At 43.8% G+C, this 26,641-nt stretch overlaps 1 long non-coding RNA gene across 2 annotated transcripts in view; it reads left to right on the top strand.

Moving 5' to 3' along the window:
* Positions 1-4,379: 4,379 nt before the first annotated feature.
* Positions 4,380-26,641, top strand: part of LOC146339314 (uncharacterized) — a 129,929-nt gene continuing 107,667 nt past the window's right edge. Inside the window, exons 1-2 of one of the 2 annotated variants that reach the window (XR_014784224.1) lie at positions 4,380-4,490; positions 4,574-5,039. This is a non-coding gene — a long non-coding RNA (uncharacterized LOC146339314). Of the gene's footprint in view, positions 4,491-4,573; positions 5,040-26,641 lie in introns of those variants that run through there. The other variant, XR_014784223.1, reaches the window with a different exon arrangement.

Below are 26,641 nucleotides of genomic sequence, written 5' to 3' on the forward strand. Positions count from 1 at the left end.
GTGGTGCACACATAAGGGAGGTTTATAAAAATTACGCATGGTGCAGAGCTTCTTTTTTTATTCCCAGGAGTCTATAAACTGTCTAGGGTGGCCAGATGCAAAAGAGGACAGGGCTCCTGCACATTTAGTAGTTGTATAATATGACAAGCTCTCACCTACACAACCATTGAAGATGCAGGAGCCTTGTCCTTTGTTGTTGGTGGTGCATCTGGCCACCCTAATTATGACTGGGCTTGATAGCGAAACATTAGTTTCTACTCATCCGCTGTGAAGTCCAATCCCACCATGATAGTGCCAACAGTATTAAATGCATTTGCCAACACAGATGTTATCTGATTAAAGAAGTTCTATAAGTCAGGTTGTAATCCTAAACATAGTTATGTGGGAGTAAGCCTCATTTAACTCAGTGGGGCTTGCTTCTGAGTAGATGTGTAGGGTTGCATTATCAGTTTTTATATAGGTTGATGAGTCTGTGAAACTTCTTTTTGAAAAACTTTTGATCTGTGACTCATTCCACAGCAATTTTTTACAACTATTCTCCCCTCCGTATGTTTTGTATAAGCTCAAATATTTAACGGCATTTACACAATTCTTTTAAAATCTTTGTGATGTTAGCCACTTTTGTGGTATTACCCATTAGTGTTTTGGAAATGAGATGGAAAGGCAGGATGTAGATATTTTAAATAAATGAATATACAACACTAGTGCCTCAAAATGAGGGCTAATCCCCCCCACACGCATAGCATTGCCAGTTTTGTTCTTTCTGCCAAGATTTTGTTGTCTCTAGTGGGCAGAAATTCAGCTAGTGAATTTTGTTGTCTCTAGTGGGCAGAAATTCAGCTAGTGAATTTTGTTGTCTCTAGTGGGCAGAAATTCAGCTGCCCTATCACCGCGTTGGAAAAAGCTTCATCTGTTGAATTTCAATCTGCCATGTAGCTATTAAAGCTGTAGACTCAAGCCATGGCAACCATAACCCTTGAAACCTTTCATGCAATCCCACACAAACTTTTTTTTAATCCCAGTGTCATTAAGGAAGTTAAATCCTTCCTGTTATCACAACATGCTTTTGTTTGCTGCCCTAGTATCTGCAGATCATGAAAATACAGTTCATGTGACAGCTTTGATATTTTGTTTATTTCTTTTATGCCAGCATGCTGAAGTGCTAGGGCAGTCTGAACTGGCTCTTAAGACAAGATGAGGTCTCATCAAGAAAATAGTTCGTGTTGAGGCGTTGAGTCAGAATTTGCATGGAGATGCTCCAACTCGGATGTGAATGTCTCTTTCTAATTTTGGACACCTGGCATTCAGGATGTGGATATGCCAAAGAATACTAGACAGGCAGTGTTCTTGGGGACTGTTGCTGTTTATCTAGAATAGGGGAATGAGGAGGCACCGTTCCATCCCAAACAGGTGTTAGGCCAGGTTTTGTGGCTGGAATTGTAAAATATTGGCTGGTTGATAATTCTTGGATTAATCTTTAGAACCATGTAGAAACCCATAGGATCATTTCAGTAATGGGAGGAGCCTAGAGATTTCATGTGGGGTGGGGAGGGGACATGATCTCACCCTTTTTTTCCCCAGTCTGATGAATCATAAATACGTGTGCTGCCGCCGCCACCACCACCACAAAGAATCTACTCTCATTCCTAATCACCATTTAGAGGTAGTTTACATGTGACCTTGGCACCCCATTGCATGTTCTCCATGCAATGGGGTGAGGCATCAAGCCCCGAGTTTGTATACGTGTCCTCCTGATCATGCAAAGAAACTGAGGCCTGTCCATGCTCATTTGTATGAGGGAAGGTGCCATCTATGCAATTTGTTTTCCTCCCTTTGGTTTTTCGGCAGATAGCATCAGCAGGATGTACTTTTGTGTGAATTTACATGCATGGGCACATGAAAAATGTGTGCACATGAGTCTCGATCTCATGCCCCACCAGGTATAGAGTAAGTGCACCCAGCTCACCATCCTCACCTAACAGATAAATGTGTTACTTCTCCCTTTCTGCTTTAATGTTTCTCATCTGTGCAATCCAAACGTGTGGTGTGAATCGGTCAGTGCTGGTCCCCCACCAGCTCACAGGGGTCAACTGGAGATCAGCATGGGGTGTGCAGTTCATAGAAGGATGGATTCCAGGGCTGGCTGAGCATGGAGAATAGCCTTGGGGACTAAGAGAGCCGATTTTCTCCTTTCAGCCAGGACTGGAGAATATTTAATACCGCAGGGCAGTAAAAACAAACATTCAGAAAGCAGAATCAACATTTAAAGCTGCCAGCGGTGTTGCAGTTCTTGAGTGCCAGAATCACATCTTCTAGGCCCCTGGGCAATCAGGCAGTTGGGATTTTCTTTTACAAGCCTACTTTCCATGTTTCTGCACACAAACAGGAATTCAAGGAAGGTTGGTGCTTTGTAGGCAACATCGCTGTAGCCACGGCAAGACGAATTCCCATGTAAGATATGAAGCGGTTCTCAGGCTGCAGAGGTTGTGTGTGTCGGACGTGCTGCTTGAGTGCATCAGACCCCTCACTTAAGCATCGCAGACATGGACCATTAGTCATACAAAGTGGATTTAAAGAATGATGCGCTATTTATTTAAGAAATAAATTAAATGCCATCAAAGCACAGCAAGCTACAGTGTCAAGAAGCTGTCACTAGGTGGATGCAAAGACCACAGTGTGGCAGAACTGTTCCCTTAAAACAAAACAAAAAGCTGCCTGCTTCCTAGCCAACTTTCCCCAAAGGCACAGTTTGCTGCATTTGTGAAAACAGAATGAGGTTGCTGTGGTCATGTATAGTCAATAGGAAACATGGCCCGGTTTAGGTGGTAGGAACATTTAACAGGTCAACTTGTGTAATAAAGGACTGCCTGCTCCTGTATAAACCTGTTTGCTCATTCAGGTCATTCAGAGGCAGCTTTCTGATTGCTTCAGCCTTCAGGGGCGAGGTGGCAGCCTGGTTGTGGCAACCTGTCTGCTATGTTACTTTTTGGTGCCAGTTCAAATATCTGTTATTTACCTGGGCACTTAGTGAATAATGGACTTATATTTTATAATGGCTGTTGCTGTGTTATCTTTGGTTTTACTGAACAGTGCAGTTTTGAAATGATTAATGTTTTTATGAATCTGTTCTTGCTAATTTTGCTTATGATCAAAAACCGCCTTTTAATTTAATAGATTTTTAAAAGTGGGGTATATATGCCTCCAATAAATAAGTATTTACTTGTGTAGATTTTTTTTTTTAATCCAAGGAAATGATTTAATCATTTGCCCCAAATACCTACAATGTCATGCTAGCAAGGATTGGCGAAGAATATTAAAGGCATAGGCCTCCTTCAAACTTTGGGAAGGTGAAATTTTAAGGTAGATAGTAACTTTGCTCTGTTTGATCTACATTCCCATGAAGGAGTGGGAAAAAACGGAAAGAGCCGGTCTTTCAGGAAACTCCATCCTAAGCCATACAGGCAAGAAGTGATAGTTGGCCATGAGGCACGCTGGCTGACCTTGGGCCTATTGTACAGGCTTCTTGTGTGAATAAATCCATGTACGCCACCCTGAGTTCCTGTGATAAATAAGTTAATACCAGTTTCCCTCTCTGGGTTCACTGCTCGGGGAATGATTTAGGGAGTGATTTAGAAAGAAATGGGGGACATAGCGCTTCCTGTTGGATGGCTGTAGAACCCTCTCCTGCCTCCCAGACTTGCACATGGCAACATGTCTGCCATTTTACCTTGAATGGCCCTCAAGTGCCATTTTCGATGGAAAGGTGGGATATAAAGTGGATTCGATGGTCTTGTAGGCCCCTTCCAACCCTACTATTCTATGATTCTAAAATAATACTTATGCCCTTTGTGGGTATAGACAAACACTGGAGCTGAGGAGAAGAGGACACCTCTACATACCTTTTTCTGAGGTGTAGAAGGGCCACCCATTCAAAGTAGTGACTAGATATGTCAAGTGAATGGCAGTACCATGAGCCTGATCAAGGGTTGGCAGTGGGAAGGAGGTGGTAAGATCACCACAGTAGTATTATGGGCTGGACTGGACCAAATTCCCCTACTGCCATTTTTTTATAGGCTAGGCCAGTTTGGGCTTGAAGCGTCACCCAGCTGGTGTATTCTGATGGGTTGTAAAGCTTTGGAATCAAGAACTCTCTATCCTTGCCATTAGACAGTAACTTCCAGTGAGCCGTGATGATTATTTTTGAAAGTGGGCTGTAAAAGGACCTTTTAAGACACAGATTTAATAATATGTGGTGTGTGTGTTTTTATTTGCTATTTGATTGTGTTTGTCTCCCGTTCAGGTTCAAGGACTGCTTTGTTGAACTTTTCCTCCTGTTGTTCTGAATTCTAACTCGCTGTGTCATCGTGAGGAGACATTATCAGCTCACATGGAGAAAAGGATTTCATTGAGTGAAGAGCTACTTGGTGGTTTCCTAGGCAACTACCTGCAAAATCATTAAAAAGACAGAAGGCTGTTACATGACGCAACAGGTTGTGTAGTCTTCTCTCCCACCCTCTTCTTTTTGTTTGGTTTTGTTTCCCCTCAAAAACATATTCATCTTTTACCACTTCAGCTCTGATTAAAGTCTTCAAGATCTGCCTGGAAACTTTGAGGTCGACCCATGTGGTTGATTACAGACAGTAGAATTGGACAGAATCTCATAGGTCCTCACGTCAAATGGTCTTGCAGAAGCAGGAATCCTTCCTAAATAATCTCAGTTGAGAAGAAACCATCTCCGCATGATCTGCAGTGGTGGGGTCATTGTTTGATATTGGACTGGAAATGGTCTGAAGTCCACTGTTGCTCCTTCCTTATGGATCCAAGAGCATTTAAAACTGTTCCAACCAGATGTTTCTCGAGGCTGCCCTGCCTGACAGCTTCCAGTGATGGTAGATTCCACAGCTATGCCTCTGCAATCTGCTCCAGTGCTCCATCATCCTTATAGTTCAGAAATTCTTAATGTCCAAGCTAAATATTACTGGCTGTAGCTTGAGCTGATTCTGTCTTCAGTTGGCCTGAAGATCTCCATTCTCTTTAAGGTAACCCTACACGTATTTGACTGCTGTTTTCTTTTAGTCTTGTCTTTTCCTAGCTCCTGGGAGCTGTCTTTTCCCAGCTCCTACAATCCCAGCTCCTTCAGACTCCCCTCATAATGCCATTTGCAGGGGTACAAGAGTGTATACCATCATGTGCCTATTAGTATGGCCTCCCATAGTGATGTGACCAACTCTAGGGCAACTGAGTGTGTGTTTTTAATATGGCAGCCCAGTGGACCAAGTACTCACTTGCAGCTTGTCAGAGAGATGACTACTGTGTGTGGAGTGTGAATAAACAGGACTCTAATCCATGACTGCTTAGGAGACATGGCTGAGGTCCACTATGCAAACAAACTAAGGTAGGACTTCAAAATACCTCTTTCTTAAGAGTTAAGCTAGGAGAAACAGATGGTTGCGCCGAAGACACTAAAGCAGGGGTTCCCAAAGTGGTGCCTGGGGACACCCAATAATTAATTAATTAATTAGTTAGTTAATTTTTATTTGGATGAAATGCATACAGCTTCCTAGCAATTATACATGGGCTGCAACAAAAGTGGACCAAATAGCCAAATAAGTATCCATTTGAAGGTGACATCTATGTACAACCCTTTCAAATATTGAACGTGTTGTAAGGTCCCCAGTTCATTGCATTATAGGAGGTGAGTGTTTATCCTTCCAATGTTGTAATATTAATTTTTTAGCTGTCAAAGAGAATCCATTAACACTGACAATCTCTTAATTTCCATGAAGCAGGTAAAGAATTTTAAAAGAGCATGTACATCAGTGAATATTAAAGACTGTTCCAGTGCAAAATTTTTCTGTTAATAACCTCCCTACAAAAAGAAGCAACTACTAGACATTGCCAAAACATATATTTAAAAGAAGCATCAGCTGTATAGCACTGCCAGCAATTAGCCGAATTAAACAATCCCTTATTAAAGAGACATTGCAGTGTCTAATAGACATGAAGCAAACATTTTTGCTGAGTAAGATTCAGCCCAAGATCTGTAGACGCGACATGTAGACGCCAAAGCAGCAATCCAGTGATTAGGCATTTTGTGGTGGTGCCCATAGGGGTATCTCAAATGTGGCCATGGGTCCTAAAAAGTTGGGGACCCCTGCACTAAGGGGTAAAGTACCTGCATCACAAATTTCAGGGCAGCAATTAATCAGTTAATTTATGAAGAATACACAGATTATTACTTTGAGTTCAGTGTCTAAGGGTGCTTCTGGATGGCTTCTAGCACTACCAGTCACAAGACGTTGTGCTAGATTCTTTTCCTCTGTAATGTTTTTTTTCCCCTAAGATAAAAAAATGGAAGAAGCAGTGAGGAAAAATGGGAGGGTTACGAATGGAAGGTAACATCTGGACCCACTGTAAAATTCCTTGAACAAGGCAGGGCGATGGCACAATTCAAGCCTCATTTGGAAGCATCCCATGTTGTAGTTGACTGGGAATAGCATTTTGTCACCCAAGATCCTGTGGCATTTTGCTTGACCTGGATCTTTTGCCTTGAACATCAGGACATTTTTAGTGTGTGCAGCATGTGTGTGTGTTATATTTTGAATTGTGCAGGTGCAGATGGGTCAGCATTGGCTTTGCCCAATGATTCATTCTCGTGAGGGCAGGGACTGTGGCAAAGGGCTCTTTTTAACCCCTTCCTCCCCAGTAAAATAGGCAATAGAGGCTTTGGCAGAGCTCTCCCCTTATTATGGATTTCAGCCATTCACATCAGGTTATTGGCAAAGGGCCCTTTTTAACCCCCTCTTCTCCATTGTGAACAGCAGCAGAGGCTTTGGGCAGAGCCCAGCATTAGGGGCAGTTTGACCAGCACCAAAAGAAAGGCAAAAGGTATTTTCTCACACACATACACCCATAAGCTCTTGCCTTATGTACTTCCTCAGTCCTGTTTGCCAGATAGGCAGAAGGACTAAACTCTGACACAACTTCTGTTGCTATTTACACAATGGAGGTTGGGGGAGAGAAAGTTGCTAATAGTATGAGGAGGGTCCTTGAGATCAGGAACGATGCTGGGGTTAGAAAGCCTCTCATGGCTGGATTGGATGTCTGGACATCTACTTGCCTGTCCTGATTCTACAGTGACAGCATATACTGGCTGAACTTGACAGAAGATGTTATGTTGAGGTGGTCTTACATCTAGAGGGCCAAGAATATTTTATCTTGGATGAGGACCATTTATAGGGCTTGGGTCATGCCCAGGGTCTAGCTCAGGTTTGGGAAACGTGCCCCTCCAGATGTTGTGGGACTGCAATTACCATCAGGTTTAGCCAGCATAGCCAATAGTGAGGATGATCGGGGTTGCAGTCCAACAACATCTGGAGGCCTGCATGTTCCCCACCCCTGATCCAGCTGATCACCATGTTTGGATTTTTCCCCCTGTCAGGTTGGGCACCCTGAGTTGTTAGCATTTTATTTAAGGCTCAGATCAAATTCGGTATTTTGAGGACTGCCATCTGGGCTCTTTTTACATAACAAAGTTTTGTTGCCAAGATTTGTGTGTGTGATCCTGCTAGGATTCTTTGGGTTGGTTGGGAGATTGTAAAGGAGCAAAGACCAGGCTGTGCGTAATTTCAGTGCATGAGCTGGATTTCCATGCAAGCCCATCGTTTGGTTTGGGAGCGCCAAGGTTGGTATTAACAATCTCCATTTTAGCATGTTTGTTGCTACTCCTACAGCTCTGAGAAAAAAGCTTGAAAGCGTGGGAGGAGAGTTGCTGAGCTAGATTTGTAGTAGATGGAGAAGGGTGGGAGATTTCAGTGGTCTGCATAGGCAAGCTCATTGTCTCTTTCTGCTGCCTAGTGAAAGACCACATACTCTCATACACACCTACCTGGCCATTAAGATCTTCTTCAGAGGCCTTCATCCAGGTGCCCCATCTTCAGAGACCAGAGTGAAGGCCTTTCCAATGGTGGTGCCCCCTTACAGAATATTCTCGTAAGAACATAAACCCTGTCTGTTCCAACATTATGGTTCCTATGGTAGCCAACCATATGCCATGAGGGCAATAGTTATCTCCTGCTATTTCTTCCCAGCAGCTGGTCTCCAGTAGGATATATTGCCTTTGAACATGTAGGTTCCATAGAGCCCTCATGACTAAATAGTCAATGATAGCTTTATTCATGAATTTGTTTAATCCCCTTTTAAAGCCATTTAACTTGGTAGCTGCGACCACAAGTTGATTCACTCCCAAGGGAGGGAAGTTGCCACCCAGTGCCTTCTCTGCTAAGGTTTAGGTGCCAAGTTAAGACCTATTCACTTGCTTGAGCAATATTATGAATAATAATTTCAGTTTTATACATTGAGAAGTGTTTTATCTGATGTTGTCACAAAGTATGAATGTAACGCGTATTGTTGATAAGAATTCATTGTATTTCATAGGAGTGTTATTCATTATAAACTTTGTGTGCAAGCTGTAATTATAGAGTGATTCATTATATTTATGCTGGCTGTGGAATGCTGGGAGTTGTAGGAATTTTTTTTCTGTCTAAACATGCATAGGAGATGGACCTTCACAAAGGTGCTTTTGAAGTCAGCTGTAAACCTGGCTGCTTTAAGAAAAAAGCTCTTAGAGTTATGTACAGGAGCTATATGCAGGAGTTATGACCAGCCCTGTAGCTCCTGTTTGAGTCAAGCTGCATAGATGTTTGTTTGTTTTGAGATAAGGAACTGAATCTGATGTTAGTAAGGGCACAATCTATGCATGTTTAGGCAGAAAAAAGCCCTACAACTCCCATGGCTGCCCGGTGAATGCTAGGAGTTGTAGGACATTTTTCTGTTTAAACATGCATAGGATTGCGCCCTTGTTGTTGTTGTTCAGTCGTTAAGTTGTGTCCGACTCTTCGTGACCCCATGGACCATAGCACTCCAGGCCTTCCTGTCCTCCGCTCTCTCCCGGAGTGTGCTCAAGTTCATATTCATTGCATCGGTGATGCTATCTAGCCATCTCATCCTTTGCCATCCCCTTCTCCTTTTGCCTTCAATCTTTCCCAGCATCAGGGTCTTTTCCAGGGAGTTTTCTCTTCGCATTAGGTGGCCAAAATATTTGAGCTTCAGCTTCAGTATTTGTCCTTCCAATGAGCACTCAGGGTTGATTTCCTTTAGGATGGACTGATTTGACCTCCTTGCAGTCCAGGGGACTCCAGCACCACAGTTCAAAAGCATCAGTTCTTCGGCACTCAGCCTTCCTTATAGTCCAGCTATCACAGCCATACATTACTACTGGGAAAACCATAGCTTTGATTAGACGGACCTTTGTCAGCAAGGTGATGTCTCTGCTTCTTACTATGCTGTCTCGGTTTGCCATAGCTTTCCTCCCAAGGAGCAAGCGTCTTTTAATTTCAGGGCTACAGTCACCGCCTGCGGCGATCTTGGAGCCCAAGAAAATAAAATCTGTCACTGCTTCCATTTCTTCCCCTTCTATATGCCAGGAAGTGATGGGGCCAGATGCCACAATCTTCGTTTTTTTAATGTTGAGTTTCAAACCAGCTTTTGCACTCTCCTCTTTCACCCTCAACAAGAGGCTCTTGAGATCCTCTTCGCTTTCTGCCATTAGGGTGGTATCGTCTGCGTATCTGAGGTTGTTGACAATTCTCCCGGCAATCTTAATTCCAACCTGTGATTCATCCAACCCGGCGTTTCTCATGATGTACTCTGCATATAAGTTAAATAAGCAGGGCGACAATATGCAGCCTTGTCGTACCCCTTTCCCAATTTTGAACCAATCGGTTGTTCCATGTCCGGTTCTTACTGTTGCTTCTTGACCTTCGTACAGGTTTCTCAGGAGACAGGTAAGGTGGTCTGGTACCCCCATCACTTTAAGAATTTGCCACAGTTTGTTGTGATCTACACAATCAAAGGCTTTAGCGTAGTCAATGAAGCAGAAATAGACGTTTTTCTGGAATTCTCTTGCTTTCTCCATGATCCAGCGAATGTTGGCGATTTGATCTCTAGTTCCTCTGCCTCTTCAAAACCCTGCTTGTACTTCCGGTAGTTCTCGGTTCACATACTGCTGAAGCCTAGCTTGTAGGATTTTGAGCATCACCTTGCTGGCATGTGAAATGAGCGCAATTGTACGGTAGTTTGCACACTCTTTGGCATTGCCCTTCTTTGGAATTGGAATGTAAACTGACCTTTTCCAGTCTTGTGGCCACTGTTGAGTGTTCCAAATTTGTTGGCATATTCAGTGCAGCACTTTAACAGCATCATCTTTTAAGATTTTAAATAGCTCAGCTGGAAGACTGTCATCTCTGCTAGCTTTGTTGTTAGTAATGCTTCCTAAGGCCCACTTGACTTCAGTCTCTAGGATGTCTGGTTCAAGTTCAGTGACCGCACTATCATGGCTATCAGGGACATTCAGATCTTTCCTGTATAGTTCTTCTGTGTATTCTTTCCACCTCTTCTTAATCTCCTCTGCTTCTGTTAAGTCCCTGCCTTTTTTGTCCTTTATCTTGCCCGTCTTTGCACAAAACGTTCCCTTGAGATCTCCGATTTTCTTGAAGAGATCTCTAGTCTTTCACATTCTATTGTTTTCCTCCATTTCTTTGCATTGTTCATTTAAGAAGGCCTTCTTGTCTCTCCTTGCTATTCCCTGGAACTCTGCATTCAGTTGGATATATCTTCCCCTTTCTCCTTTCCTTTTCGCTTCTCTTCTTTCCTCAGCTACTTGTAAAGCCTCATCAGACAGCCACTTTGCTTTCTTGCATTTCTTTTTCTTCGGGATGGATTGAGTTGCTGCCTCCTGAACAATGTTATGGACCTCCGTTCATAGTTCCTCAGGCACTCTGTCTGTCAGGCCTAATCCCTGAAATCTATTCCTCACCTCCACTGTATATTTATAAGGGATATGATTTAGGTCATACCTGAATGGTTTAGTGGTTTTCCCTACATTCTTCAATTTAAGCCAAAATTTTGCGATAAGAAGCTCATGATCTGAGCCATAGTCAGCTCCAGGTCTTGTTTTTACTGCCTGTATAGAGCTTCTCCATCTTTGGCTGCAAAGGACATAATCGATCTGATTTCGATATTGACTATCTGGTGATGTCCATGTGTAGAGTCAACTCTTGTGCTGTTGGAAAAGAGTGTTTGCTATGATCAGCGTGTTCTCTTGGCAAAACTCTATTAGCCTTTGTCCTGCTTCATTTTGTACACCAAGGCCATGCTTGCTTGTTATCCCGGTGATTTCTTGACTTCCTGCTTTAGCATTCCAATCCCCTATGATGAAAAGGACACCTTTTTTTGGCGTTAGTTCTAGAACGTGTTGTACGTCTTCATAGAACCGATCAACCTCAGCTTCTTCGGTATCAGCGGTTGGGGCATAGACTTGAATTACTGTGATGTTGAATGGTTTGCCTTGGATTCGTACTGAGACCATTCTATCGTTTTTGAGATTGTACCCCAGTACTGCTTTTCCCACCCTTTTGTTGACTATGAGTGCTACTCCATTTCTTCTAAGGGATTCTTGCCCACAGTAGTAGATATAATGGTCACCTGAATTAAATTCGCTCATGCTTGTCCATTTTAGTTCACTGATTCCCAAGATGTTGATGTTCAATCTTTCCATCTCACGTTTGACCACCTCCAGCTTACCTTGATTCATTGATCTGACATTCCAGGTTCCTAAACAATATTGTTCTTTACAGCATCGGATTTTCTTTTCACCACCAGACACATCCACAGCTGAGTGTCCTTCGGCTTTGGCCCAGCCTCTTCACTCTTTCTGGTGCTACTTGGAAATACCCTCTGCTCTTCCCCAGTAGTATATTGGACACCTTCCAACCTGAGGGGCTCATCTTCCAGCGTCATATCTTTTAGCCTTGTGATACGTTCCATGGGGTTTTCTTGGCAAGAATACTGGAGTGGGTTGCCATTTCCTTCTCCAGCGGACCACATTTTGTCAGAACTCTCCACCATGATTTGTCCATCTTGGGTGGCCCTGCACAGCATAGCTTATGGCTTTACTGAGTTACGCAAGCCCCTTCGCCACAACAAGGCAGTGATCCATGAAGGGGATTGTGCCCTTAGATTGTTACAAGTAGTACAGTTTTTGATAGGCAGAGAGATCCTGTAAGAACAAGAATCCTACCAAACATGATTACTTAAGCTCTGCCAATCGAGTGTGCTAGATAGGTAACCATAAGATCACAAAAATGCCTGCTTTGTTGACTTAAGAGAAATAGAACTTTAATTTTAATAAGGAATATGCTAGCCACTATTTCTATTATGTTTCTAATCATTCTAATTGTATTGTATGTAGTATTTGTTTTATCATTGCAAAGTTTTGTTGTTCTCTAATATGTTTGGAGCAATAAATATATATTTTGTGCTACCACTTCATGTTACCTAGCTTGGGGGGTGCTTCAGGGGCCACAACTCATAAGTTGTATTAATTCTTATAGACCAGAACACCCAGCTGGGATTTATAAATTTGTTGCTGAGTGGGGTCTGTCCATATAGCCACTATTTTCTCTCTTGGTCAGATGAGTCATAGACATACCTGTTCAGGGAGGGAAACGCATCTCAGTGTTTAATTACTTTTCCTGCTTGTTGCTTATTTATTTATTTATTTATTTATTGTTCTGCCACTTACTGTTTGATTTTTTATCTGATATTTTACATTATTTGCTTTATTGGTGTTTATTGTAAGCTACGGTGGTGGTGGTGGTGGAGGAGGAGGAGGAGGAATCATATGTGGGATATAATTTTGGGGGGAATAAATAAATGCCATTTCCTGGCTTCTAGTTCAACAGCCCACCTATGCTTAAAGGGTTGGATCCAGAGTAAAGCTGCAATCCATACACATTTACTTCGTAGTAAGCCCCATGGAATGCAGTGGCGCTTCGTAGACATACATATGATTGCACTGTTAAGTTATTGCACTTATTTCTTATTGACAGCAATGGGACTTAATTTAAAACAATAGTAACTTGCCCCATTGTTTTCAATGGGACCAAAGTTTAAATAACTTAGACTGGACCAGATTCAACAGATTTAATATCCCTTTTCAATTCATTTTCCCCTTGCAATAACAAAATAACTGGAAAATGTGTGTACTGGAAACAGAATACATGATTTAGGACCGGTCTTTTTGAAAGATTACATTCTTCCATATGAGCCTCCCTGGGTTTTTTTAGATCCTTGGGAGATGCCCTTCTCTCTGTCTCACCACGGTCAGTTGCACATACGGCAGGAAAAAGAGAGATGGTTCTGTGCTCTTTAACCCCCCCCCCTTTTAGACTATATCAACAGCCACTGCAATTTCCCAACCCCTCCACTAGAAAATTGGAGATGTCTGCTTAAAGGGGTGTGCGGACGAAAAACAGCTTGAAATGAGGGAACTCGTGCTTTCTGAAAAAGAAACAAAATGGAAGGTAGAGAAGAAATGGTAGGTAAGGTGATGGATGAATACCTGTATGTATGACTGAATATGTGATGCCTTTTTTAAAGTGGTAAATGAGGGTTGGGGCAAGGCCATGGGCAGACATATGTAGTTATTTATTTATTTCATTTCATTTCATTTCTATACCGCCCAATAGCCGAAGCTCTCTGGGCAGTTCACAAAAATTAAAACCAAGGAGCGCACAAGAAAACAGTATAAAATATATAAAACATTAAAACCACAGTATAACAATACAACCAGAATAAAAACAGAATAAAACCTAGCAGCAGTACAGTAATTTAAAATACAGTTTTAAAACAGCAAAGCTAAAAGTCTAGAAAGCTAAAATGCTAAATTTCCTGGGAAAATAAAAAGGTCTTCACCTGGCACCGGAAAGAATACAATGTTGGTGCCAGGCGAACCTCACTAGGGAGCTCATTCCACAGCTGCCGTGCCACTACAGAAAAAGCCCTCCTCATGGGAAGCAAAAAAGCCTTTATCATGGGAAGCAATTAACCAGTTCAGTAGTCGATTTGCTGGTATGTATGGTCCAGTTGAAACACGATGCTGGGCAGGCAAGAGCTTAGCCATGTGTCTATTCATGCACCTGCCATCTTTATTTATGCTGGGACCTGAGCTGTTACCATGCATGCAGGTTTAGCAGGCTAGTGCAGTGTGACTCTGTGGTACAAATCCCTGGCATGCTAAGAGTGCATATGCAAACAGGCCAATCCAGTTTAAACAAGATGTCAGGTGCATGCAATGCCATGCAGGTAAGTTCTTCTTGTTTAGCTGGTGTCAGTTTTAAATTGGACCTGTGCCTTTGACACAGGGCCAAAAGTTACAAAAGTAGAAGGTAGCCATGTTGGTGGATAAGAAAAAAAGCCAAAAGTCACAGTAATATCCACTGTGCAAAACCTGCTGCATGTCCTTAAAATGCCACCCCCGGCATAATCCTGAATGCTTTATTGCTTGTGAGCATGTTTCTGACTGAAGATTAGATACGTGAAAGTGGGGGGGAGGGGCAGAAAAATGTAGGGAAAAACCAATTCCCCCCAAATTTTCCAAACATCTCAGGAAAGAAGGGAAAATGTTTCCCCCGCAATTTGGTTTGGTTCCCCTCCCCCATTTTTCTGGGGTCCCCCCCACAAGGCCTTCACTTCTCTACTGAAGATGAAACCTTTTTCTTTTCTTTAAAAAACAGAAAAACCTTAGATGGGCCCTTTAAAAGGCTACAAAATGTGTGTTGCAATGTGTCATATATGTAATTCCTTCTCTTCTGTTTCTTATTGCAGTAAGGGAGTGAGTGGGTGGGGAAAACATATCCTCGGGAGGAAGAGAGCTGTTAAATCATTTCGACTGGTTTAGTGATTCAATCCGTTGGCGACTTGTTGAAAGTCTTCTGCATGCTTGTTTCAGTTTACGAGAAATCAATGCCATATGCATGAGTAAACCATTCTGCACAGGATGATATTCAAGATACAGCTCTGTGTACTTCCCCTCTTAAACAGAAGCAGGGCTAGCCTTCTGGAAGGGAAAGCACATGTCATCACAGCTGGCTTGAACTCCCCCCACCCCCCAATTGTAATCTAATGGTGAGCCAGAGTGGCGCATGGAATTGAGGGTTATACTTTGACCTAGATTAGGGGATGTTGCATTCAGGTTCTCTTCTCAGTTGAAATTGAATACTGGAGTAGACAGTACCGGCCTGGATGGGCCAATAGTTCAACATGACCCTCGGTACAAAATAATGCATTGCATATACCAACATGCCAAGGACAAATCTATGCTAGAAACTTCATCCCTGCCATCTATTTTTCTATGTGCAGTGAATTTTTAAAAGAGGAGAGCATCCAACTATGAGAGCTCCACCCCCCCTGCCCCCCACACATGGTCTGACAAAGTACAGTCCAGAAACAGGTTCCAGTGCTTGGGGGAATGAGGACATAGACATGAAAGGTTGTTGGAGGGCAGCATGTAACCGTTTCATACCGCAGAGACACCCACGGCTCATCAACATTGAAATCAGCTGCGGTGAAGATGGAACCAACATTTTGAGTGTAGTGGATGTGGTTTGAACACAGATTCGTTACATTCTGAGGCATATGTTTCCAGGACTAGGAATGGCTATTCAAACCACTTCCACCACATAACATAATTATGTTATGACTGGCCTTTCTACTGATAGTGCCTCCAGCAACAGCAAGTAGAAAGGTGAGGTGCTGCCCCACTGTTGTGTGACTCCCTTACACTAGGCATGTCTAATCAGAAGTAAGCATCATTGGATTCAGTGGGACTTACTTCTAGGTAGGTGGGGGTAGGATGGCAGCCTAAAGCACTGCTGGGGGTATCTTCCCTGCCCATCACGCATTGCTACAATAACATGGCGTAATACCAGGGTGTCAAACCTCTTTCCACCCAAGGACTGAATTCAGTTCTGGAGAAGCTCATGGAGGCTGCATCCCCGTGGTGGGAGGGGCTGAAGGCAAAGGGGGTGGGTCCAGAGGCAAAGCGGGCAGAGACAAGATACCAACCCCCCAGCATATTTTAGCTTAAAACTCTTACTGCCAGCGAACTAGCCTTAGAAGCAATTTAACCTTTTAGAATGGGGTGAGGTAGAGGGGAAATGATGCAAATGCCTTAAAATTACCAAATGATTTGGGGAAAGGGTGTGGGGCCAGAGGAAAGGAGGCACAGCCATTTGGGGAACCCCAAAGAGCTGGATTGGGACCATAGGCAGGCTGGGTTTCACCCATAGGCTTGAGGTTCAACACCCCTGGTGTAATGATAAGAGCAGCTTTCCCTGACCTGGTGCCTTCCAGATGTGCTGCACTGGAACTCCCAAAATTCTCAGCCAGCATGACCATTGAAAGGAATGATAGGATGCAGTCCAGTACATCTGAAAGGACATCAGGTTGAGGAAGCATGGGTTAGGGTGTTGGACTACGACTGGGGTGACCCAGGCTGAAATCTCCACTCATCCAGGAAGGTGACTGGGTGACTGTTATCAATCTTTCTAAACTGCTCAGAGAGTGTTGGCTATTGGGTGGTATAGAAATGTAAATAACAACAACAACAACAACTCTCAGCTAACCTACATCACAGGGTAGTGTGAGAAGAAAATGGGCTGTGGAGCACTACGAATACCTCCCTGAGCTCTTTGGAAGAAGTTATTATATTGTAAATTACATTATAAATGTAATAACTAACTAAATATAATAATATTAAAAGCTCTCTTGCATGTGCTGAATGCTGCATTAATTTATTCTGCCACAGCCTGTCCTGCACTAAGGTAAAAGCACAGAGGTATCAGTTCTTTTGGTTAAAGAAAAAAAAAACACCATTGTCCTATAATATGCTGTCAAAATACATTTCTGCAGAGCATGTGAAGGGACAGGCTATGCACTATATGGAGCCTTGCATGAATGCATTTATACTCGTAGGCACTAGAGCAGCCTCAGCCTAATTTCAAAAGCTGTCTGCAAGCAATCAGTTCACACCTCTCACAAGAGTGATCTTGCCCTTTCCTGGCTGCCCACGGGAGGGGAAGGAAGGTGGAGAGGAAAAAGGGCAGACAGAAAAAGTGAGACAAAAGGGGGCAGAAAGAGAGAAAAGGGGTGGCTCTGCCCACTTTTCACTCTGGCCCTGCCTACCATTGGTTCTGGCCCCGCCTACTGGTGACGTGTGGCCCCTGACAGATTACCTCCAAGGGAATATGGCCCTCAACAGGAAACATTTAACTTTCGTGACCTTGAGGAGGGAGTTGAACACAACATTTTTACCAAGTTTTCCCCAAAAGACAAATATAGAGATAGGGATTTTCCAGGGGCTGGTCCCAGAAAAAAGGGGCTGCCCCTGATAGATAATGTAATTTGGAGCTTATGTATATTTAGCAGCTGTGGTGCGTATGTGAGAATGGACAAGTAGGACAGTGAATAGTAGATTAATGACCGACTTTTTTTTCCAGCAACCCTTACATAGTTGTGAAGAATCCTTGATTCTTTGAATCAAGTTTCTTTAATATGAAACTAAATCCAAGTGAGAAGGAGATCTGTCAACCCCATATATATTGCTGTTACTTGGGAGATCTTTAGATAAGGTGTGCTATACATTGAAGCAAATCAATCAATCCAAAATAACAAACATAAAAATAATGTTAGGATTGGGCAGTTGGGCAAATGGAGAACTGAAGTGTGAGTCCTGGTAGGGTTGAGGCTGGAGACAGAGTACTGTGGTTTTTCCAGCAGTTAATCAGTTCTGAAGCAGACTGAATTGCAGGCTGGGTTCTCAGCTTAGATGTTTGGAGTGAGAAGGCAGGAGGAAACAGATAGGGAAGCTGGCAGAATGGGAAGGGGAGCTGTTAAACGAGGGAATAGGAAAGGGATCTTTTGAGTCCTGGTGGATAGCTCGACCCAGTATGCAGCTGCTATGGAAAAGGCAGATTCCATGTTGGGGAATGGAATTGAAAATAACGCTGCTAGTATCATAATGCCTTTATACAAATCTGTGGTGTGACCACAATTGGAATACGCTGTACAATTCTGGTCACTGCACCTGAAAAGGTTATTGTAGACCTGGGCAAAGTGCAGAAAAGGGTAACCAAAATGATCAAGGGGCTGGAACAATTTCCCTAGGAAGAAAGCTTACAATGTTTGGAGCTCTTTAGCTTAGAAAAAGGTGGGGGAACATGACAGAGGTATATCAAATGATGCATAGTGTGGAGAAAGTGGATAGACAGACGTTTTTCTCCCTCTCTCATTATATTAGAAACTGAAGTCATCCCATGAAGCTAAATTGTGGGAGATTCAGGACAGATAAAAGGAAGTTCTTTTTCACACAATACGAAGTTGAACTATGGAATTTGCTATCACAACCTGTAGTGATGGCCACTAGCTTGTTGGACAGCTTTAAAAGGAGATTAGACACATTCTTGGAGATAAGACTGTCAATGGCTACTAGTCATAATAACTATATATTATCACCAGTGTCAGAGGCAGTATGCGTCTGTATGCTAGATAACGTGAGTGGGAAGTTGCTATTGCCTTCATGTCCTGCTAGTGGGCTTCTCGTGGGCATCTGGTTGGCCACTGTGAGAACAGAATATTGGACTGTCTAGTCCTTTGGTCTGATCCAGCATGGCTCCTCTTATGTACTTCAGACCAGTCAGAGCAACCACAGGAAAGACTAGGAGGTTTCAGCAAATCCAGAATCTGCCTCTTGCCTACAGCAAGACTGACCTGGAAGTATTTATAATCAAGCAGGGTCAATAGGAACCAGTGGGCTGTTTTAGGGAGTGGTGTCATGACAGGACCTGGCAAGGCAATGTAGTCCCTGCTTTCTCAGTTGTGCAGTCTTGAATTGGTCACCACATGGGTCACCAGTGCACAGGCCAGGAAGCACTGAAGTTGACCCTCAGCCAATGCTGAATACGTGCTAGCACATACATTGGGGCAGTATCCAACACTGCCTGTGTGCCTCCGCTCTTGTGTGAACGGGACTGACTGCTGGTGCAACAGGAAACTATTGCTTCCTAAAGCAACCCCGGAAATGTGCGGAAACACTCATTTCAGGAATGGGACAGGTCAGTGGAGTTCCCTTCTGCGAGCTCCACTGACTTCCCCATTCCGGAAACGAGTGTTTTGGCTCTTTCTGATTGCTTTAGGAACTGCTAGCTTCCCATTGTACTAGTTAGTGGTGGAATCTGCTGGCATGCAAGTAGCGTTGGATACTGCTCTGAGTTTATTGTAAGATACAAGGCAGTTATGTGGACACCTGGGACTTCTTCAGACATTTTGTTTTGCAGTATAGTTAATACCATTTGGGAGATACCTGGTAATGTGTAATGTCTGTGGTCATGCTTTATGCAAATTAGTGGTTTCTTTCCACTGAATGTGGTTATAACTAGCGCTTTGCCAAAATTACTCATTGCACTTTCCTCCCAGCAGGAGGTTTAGTGTTGCAGCCACTAAAACTGCTCTAACTATGGAAGCTGCAGAGAAGCAGGTTTTAAGGGAGAGTCTGAAATTCCTTCCTCTAATCCTCTTTGAATGCCCATGTAGATTAGAACTTGAGTCCACAGATCCTTACAGACGTAAGGATGGGCTGTGGTATAAAGATTCTCCACGCTCACCTGCAAAAGAGGTAGCTGCCAGTAGGTAGCACAGCTCAGAAGGTATATAGGCTGCCTTCTGATGTAACATTTCTGATCCTCCAAACTAGCCTTCCCCAACCTGGTGTCCTCTAGATGTGTTGGACTGCCACTGGGGATGATGAGAATTGTATTCCAGTACATCTGGAGGGCACTAGGTTGGAGAAGACATGCTGCCTGGGATGATAGAAGTTGCAGTCCAGTACATATATATGGAGGGTCCAGGAAGGCTGCTCCAAACCATGGTTTGGATGACCAGGAAAAACCCTGAGCACGTGTGTTCCCTCCTCCCTTTACATGCTCAGTTTAAGGAATAATTTTGTGGTTATGTCCAGACCAGCAAACTAAGGTTTGAATGAGCCCTCCAAACTAAGAAGTTTCCAATCCGATTTGGAGTGTGTAACAGCAAGTGATGGATTTGAAAACCAGGGAGTTACTGATTTAGCCAAATAGGTAAGGGGAGCATGGAAGGAAGGCATGTTCAGAGTCCATGGTTTGGAGGACAGTTTGGAGGATTCAAACCATTTTGTTTGACTACCTCCAGAGGTGTGGAGTCCAAAGAGTTTGAGAACCCCTGGCTTAAGCTGATGAATGAATGGTAAAAAAGCTGGTGTGGTACTGCTAAGTTTGCAAGTAATCGTAGGACCACCATTCTTCATTCCCACCTCCCCTCCCAATCTTGAAAGATGCTCCAGTTCTAAGAAATTCTTGTTTGTGCTTGTGACATTAAATATCATAAGTCTGCTCAGTGTGTGTTTTGTGTGCGTGGGCTAACGAATGGTACACTAAGTAATGAACCCATATAACCTTTGTAGGTACGCTTTGAAGATTGATTCCAAAGCAGCCTCTGTCCTCTTTTTGTTGTTGTGCACAACTTGTCTCTTGAAGGATGAGGACAGTATGTATAGAAATGCTGTGGATTTTTGTAAAGTGTTGAGGATTATTACTCAGTGCGTTAATTGCTTTTGAGTTTCCAGCAGCCTGTGAAGTGCTTCACTTCGTACTTGAAATGCTAAGGCAGGATTTGGAAGCGGGTGTTCCCTGCAATAAAGGAGATTCATAAAACTGTTCTGATTAAATTTTAAAGACGGGGGAGGGAGAATGGCTCTGATGTTTGTGCCTGTGTTCATGGGGTTTTAGGGGAAGGGTAGCTTCTGTTATCACTGGAAACCTTGCAGGATCAGGTCCAAGCTACTAGGAGGGCTTCAGATGACCCGAAGCGGAGAAGATGGGCAGGGATGGAGTTTGTACTCCGGATGTGGAGCCAGAGCAAAGAGTGCAATTCATATCATGGAGGGTAAGACAGGATACAGCTGGCTATCAAGAAGGTGCAGGTCTCACATGGACAAGAGGAAAGGGGGATAGCCAGCAAAGATTCTCCAGACCTTATAGTGATAGGGACTTTCCTCATCGATAAGATATTGCCCAGATGTGAGGTAGCGCAACAGACCTTGTTAGAGAGCTAACAAAAAAGATAGAGTGACACACAACAACCCTGAAGTCTGGTACTAAATCAAAAGGTGCAAGTGGGTATACTAGAAATCCAACCAAATAAATACTTTTTTATTATCTTCTCCCCCCCCTTCATATACTTCATGATGAATGGCTGAGATCCCCTTTTCTTCTCCTTGTTTAAAGTTAGAGTATTAGAGTAATAATGGATTATTTCAGAAAGTGTCCATGCTTTGTCGTTCTGAGAAGAAAGGAACTGATGATCCATTTCAATCGGGCTTCAGGCCTGGTTTTGGAACGGAAACTGCCTTGGTTGCCCTGTGGGATGACCTCTCCCAGGAGAGGGATAGGGGGAGTGCCACCCTGTTGATTCTTCTGGACCTCTCAGCGGCTTTCGATACCATCGACCATGGTATCCTTCTGGATAGGTTGCCTGGGTTGGGAGTTGGAGGCACTGCACTGCAGTGGTTTCGCTCCTACTTGGATGGCTGATTCCAGAAGGTGGTGCTGGGGGATTATTGCTCTGTGCCATGGCAATTGTGCCATGGGGTTCCACAGGGCTCTATTTTATCCCCCATGCTGTTTAACATCTACAGGAAACCGCTGGGGGAGGTTATCCGGAGGTGTGGGCTGAGGTGCCATCAATATGCGGATGACACCCAGCTCTACCTCTCTTTCTCATCAAAACCAGGTGAGGCAGTGGCTGTTCTGAATCAGTGCCTGGGCACGGTAATGGACGGGATGAGGGCCAGTAAACTGAAACTCAATCCAGAGAAGACGGAGGTACTGTTAGTGGGTGGTTCGTCTGCCCGGCTAGGTGATATTCAACCTGTTCTGGAGGGGGTTGCACTCCCCCTAAAGGATCACGTTTGTAGTTTGGGGATGCTCTTGGACCTAGAACCGTCACTTGAGGCACAGGTGAACTCAGTGGCACGGAGCACTTTCTATCAGCTTAGGCTGGTATACCAACTATGCCCTTATCTGGACAGAGATAGCCTAGCTACAGTTATCCATGCTCTGATAACTTCTCATCTGGATTACTGCAATGCGTTATACGTGGGGCTGCCTTTGAAAACGGTCCGGAAACTTCAGCTGGTCCAAAACAGGGCAGCAAGATTGTTAACAGGGACTGGCCTGCGAGCTGATATTACGCCAGTACTTTTTCAGCTGCACTGGCTGCCAGTCCATTTCCGGGCCCGATTCAAAGTGCTGGTATTAACATTTAAAGCCCTTAACTGCTTGGGGCCAGGTTATCTGAAGGATCGCCTCCTCCCATATTTGCCTGCCTGGACCTTAAGATCATCTTCAGCGGCCCTTCTCCGTGAGCCCCTGCCAAAGGAAGTGAGGCGGGTGGCTACTAGGAGGAGGGCTTTTTCTGCTGTGGCCCCCCGGCTGTGGAATGAGCTCCCTAGTGAGGTTCGCCTGGCACCTACATTGTATTCCTTTCGGCACCAGGTGAAGGCCTTTTTATTTTCCCAGGCATTTTAGCATTTTAGCTTTCTAAACTTTTAGCTTTGGTGTTTTAAAAATTTGTATTTTAAACTCCTGCACTGTTGCTAGGTTTTATTGTGGTTGTATTGTTATATTGTGGTTTTAATGTTCTATATATTTTAAATTGTTTTATTGTGTGTTGTTTGGTTTTAATTTTTGTGAACCACCCAGAGAGCTTCAGCTATTGGGCGGTATAGAAATGAAATGAAACCAAAAAAAATAAAAAAATAAATAAAAATGATGTATGTTTCATGGCAAAAAAACGAGAAGAAAATCTTCATTTGCTTGTTCTGATTGCTCTCTTTTGATTGAGAGAAGTCTGTACTTTTTCTGGTTGGGTTTCTAAAAAGATATACATTATACATGACAGTAAATGAATGTGACTCAAAAGTTCTTTTAAAGCCAGAGTTTGCCCATGTAGAAATGGACAGCCCCTGAGAAGATGTGAACAGCTAGCTAGAGGTGATCTCCTCCTTGAACTCTCTCAGCCTTCTGTTTGCATGCATATCTGTGTGTGTTTTTGCATGTGCAGCTGATAGATTGACAGTGGGCTAATTATAGACGATACTGAACTAGATGGACCAAAGGCTTGACTCAGTATAAGGCAGTTTCGTATGTTCATCCATGTGCTGCAGGGAGCTATTTCCTGCTTGCTTTGCTAATTGGTGGTGCTGGTAACAGTTTTGCTTTTGTCTTTCATTAGCAACAACAACAACAAAATATCTATTTGTAGTCTCCAGTACCTACATCTGGACACAAACGTGGGGTTTTGCAGGGTAGGAGAAGGTCCCTGCCAATGGTAAAGACCCTTACCCTTCTAGAAAAACAGTGGCATGAGTCACAATACACTGCCTCATCCATGCATGCTCCTTTCAAGTATGCGTCTGGGCCTGTAGTGGTGATGTGGTTTTGTATTGCTTGAAGGGAAGCTTCTGCTCAGCCTGAAAATGCGAGGCCACAACAGCTGCCGCAACCCATTTCCACTTCCCTGGATTTGCCAGCATTACCAGCTTCAGGACCCCCCCAGTGAGCCCCCTTCCTCAGTGAGTCTACCTTCTCACTGCCACTCTCACTAGCTGCTCTTGCTTCTCATCCTCTTTTTCATCATTACTACCACTTGCTTGCTTGAGAGGCAGAGAGCCAGAGAGCAAGGAGGCAAGGACATCTGCTGACCATTGATTGGGCCAGAGTGAGAGGCAGGTGAACAAGCAGGTTGTCATAGGGAGGAGGAGGAGGAGGAGGAAGACTAGGGGGCTCTTGTCAGTGAGGGCCCTCAGCAGGTACCCAACCATACCCACCCTCGACACCAGCCATTTGCCAGCGTGCAGCTATTGCCTGGGAACTCTTACTCTGCCATCTCCAGGGAGCTCTTCACCATCACCACCACCGCAAACGTGGCAATCCGTTGCAGGCCCCTACCTGTTTTTCATTATTTGTAGAGTGCCTACAGTAACTTAAGTGCTGTACATAAATCAAAATAAAGACACCGACTTCTGGATTGCAGCCTAAAAGTGTCTAGACACCCTTAAGAAGGGGAGTGGAGAGAAAAGATATGGGAGAAGGGAGATCAGTTTGAGAATGGCCAGAAGGAGAGGTTGAGTATCTAACAGGTATTGAAATCTAGTTGGTTGCAGGCTTTTTCCCTTTTGGTGGTGTTGGCTGAGATGGAGACGGGACAACCTCCCCGCATCCTTCGGTCTGCTGGCCAGTAACTAGAGCCAGAATGTGCTTCCCTTCTGTCTGCAGCCTCAAGGAAACTGTCAGTGACCTTTAACCTATTGCAATCTTCACAATCTTCAAGGCCGTCTGTGAGCAGTAGTAGTACCTTCTTAAAAATACTATCATTATGCTGAGCTGAAAAGTCAAGGGCCTGTAGGCGTCATGTATTCAAAGGAACTCCCCTTCCCTATTTAGGAAGCAGCAAAAGTGCCTTTTTTGAAGGGAGTGGAGTTTGTGTGCTAGGATCAATATGTGAGGGCTTTTTTTAAACTTTTCTTCCCCTTACCCATCCTTGGATGTATGCTCCAATAAATACAGAACTTTCCTAGTGCTTCTTCCTACCATAGGAGTTTGAACCAATTCTCAGAAAGAGCCAACAGAAGCAGAGAGAGCTAGGAGTTGCAGTGCAAGATGCCTGCAAGGCACCAGGTTGGGGAAGGCTGCTTTAGGCCAAGGGGTGCAGCCCTTTTTGTCAGCCCTGGCCAAAATCAGACTACCGGTGCAGGTTCCTCTAAGTAACAAAAACCCTGATGGTCACGGATCAATTCCTGTTCTCCACACTAGTGTTTTTAAACCTACCTTCAGAGGGACCCTTTCTGTATTGATGTGTATACTGCAGATCTCTTAAATGTCTGACATGTCAGCTCAGTGTGTTGCAGAGGATTCTGGGTCAGCTGCCCAAAGTATTGTCACAGCAACAGAAGGGCAGGATAGAAATCTCCCTAACAAGTGGCTCTGCCACACAGTCCGCTTGGGGCTAAGCTAGCTATTCCCTTTTCCTTGATACATCATTCCACTCTCCCTCCTCTTTGCCCCCCCAATATACTATTCCATGACCACTGAGCATCATTAGTCCTCATTGTGCTGTTTTGCATCCCCCCACCCTCTTTAGGTGTTTTTTTTTTCCTAAATATTTTCTTTGTACTTCTGCAAAGCTTGGGGTTTCCTGCAAGCCTGCTGATCTCTCCCACTTGTAAATGGATAGTTGCAGTTCGGCGGCTTAAGGATCCACACTCGGAGAATGCGGGCTTTTTTTGCACAAGGCTGTTAATCCGCTGCATCTACTTTAGGTGTCATGGCAAAATTGAGATCTGCGCATTACATAAGGAGCGTTTCCTTTCCTGCTTTTCTGCCACATAACTTCTAGGTGGCACTGTGGTATAGCAGAGTAGTGCAAATACACAACAGAAAAAAAAGTTTGCTTTTACTTTAAGGAATAAATACCGAATTTTCCCTGCTCCAAAAAAACTCACCAAAAGTGCTCTTTAGACACAGAAGCAAAACTGGAGGGTCATGACATCATCTAAAGAGCCTGTAAACAACTGTGAGTAGGGAATGACGAGTGCTCAGTAAATGCTTCATGTTCAGTATTAGTATATAGGATATTTTCCTAGTAATGTTTACAGCTTGGTTCATGCAGGTCACTGCCTAGATCTGCTGAATCCTTGCCATTTTTGTGCTTGAACTCTGAGGGCCAGAGATGATATGGGGACTAAATATGAATGCTTGTTGTATATGTGTCTGCATTTCTAAAGCAGGTGATGCCGCCTAATCTTTAGAACAAAAAAAAAAAACCTGTGCAGATGAAGGGTATAGATACGACTTTCCTGTTTTAAGCTGCTTTTGTTTCTTTTGAAGAACAGCTGGATTTCAATTAAAAATAAATAAATGGGAAAGTTTTTGTAGCTCTGGGATCTATTACAGGCACAGAGTCCCAGGTTCAATCCGTCCTATCCCCAGATAAAAGAATCTTGAGACCTTTGCAGTCAGAGTAGGCAGTACTGGGCTATACAGACTAATGGCTTCACAGGGTACAACAGCATCCCCGAATTAGCACCCTCCAGATGTGTTGGACTGCAACTCCTGCTGGCTGGGAGTGATGTGAACTGCAGGTCCAACATGGCTGGAAGGCACCAGGTTAGTGAAGGTGGGGGTTCGAGGGAGCTTTACAAGCGCTATGGGATAGAATTGGTACCAGTTAATGACACAGAGTTTAAATACTTTGCCTGCAGCCTATCCCAGGTTCAATCCCTGAAGTCTCCACTCAAAGCATCTAATAGCAGATGATGGGAATGAAGCCCTTCTCTGCTAGAGCTCCTAGAAAGCTGTTGCCAGTCAGGGTGGGCAGTACTGTGCTAGATGGACAAATAATCTGACCTGGTATAAATCAGTTTCCCAAATTTCCAAAATAAGGGAACTGAACTCTTCCCCGCTTCTCCCTCTTTGCCCAGACTCCTCTTTTAAACATACTCTGATACCAGTAGGCTGGCGGGAAAAGGGTCTGAATTTGCAGACTGTGGGGTAAGGTGAGGCAAGGAAAGGAACTCTTCTCGTATGCATGCATAGTTCTTTGCTGCATCTTTTGTTGTTTAAAAACAACACCTAGATCTCCCCCCCCC

Source organism: Heloderma suspectum, chromosome 7 (assembly GCF_057233095.1).
Source record: "Heloderma suspectum isolate Gila_16-S chromosome 7, 16-S_ref, whole genome shotgun sequence".
Lineage (NCBI taxonomy): Eukaryota > Metazoa > Chordata > Lepidosauria > Squamata > Helodermatidae > Heloderma > Heloderma suspectum.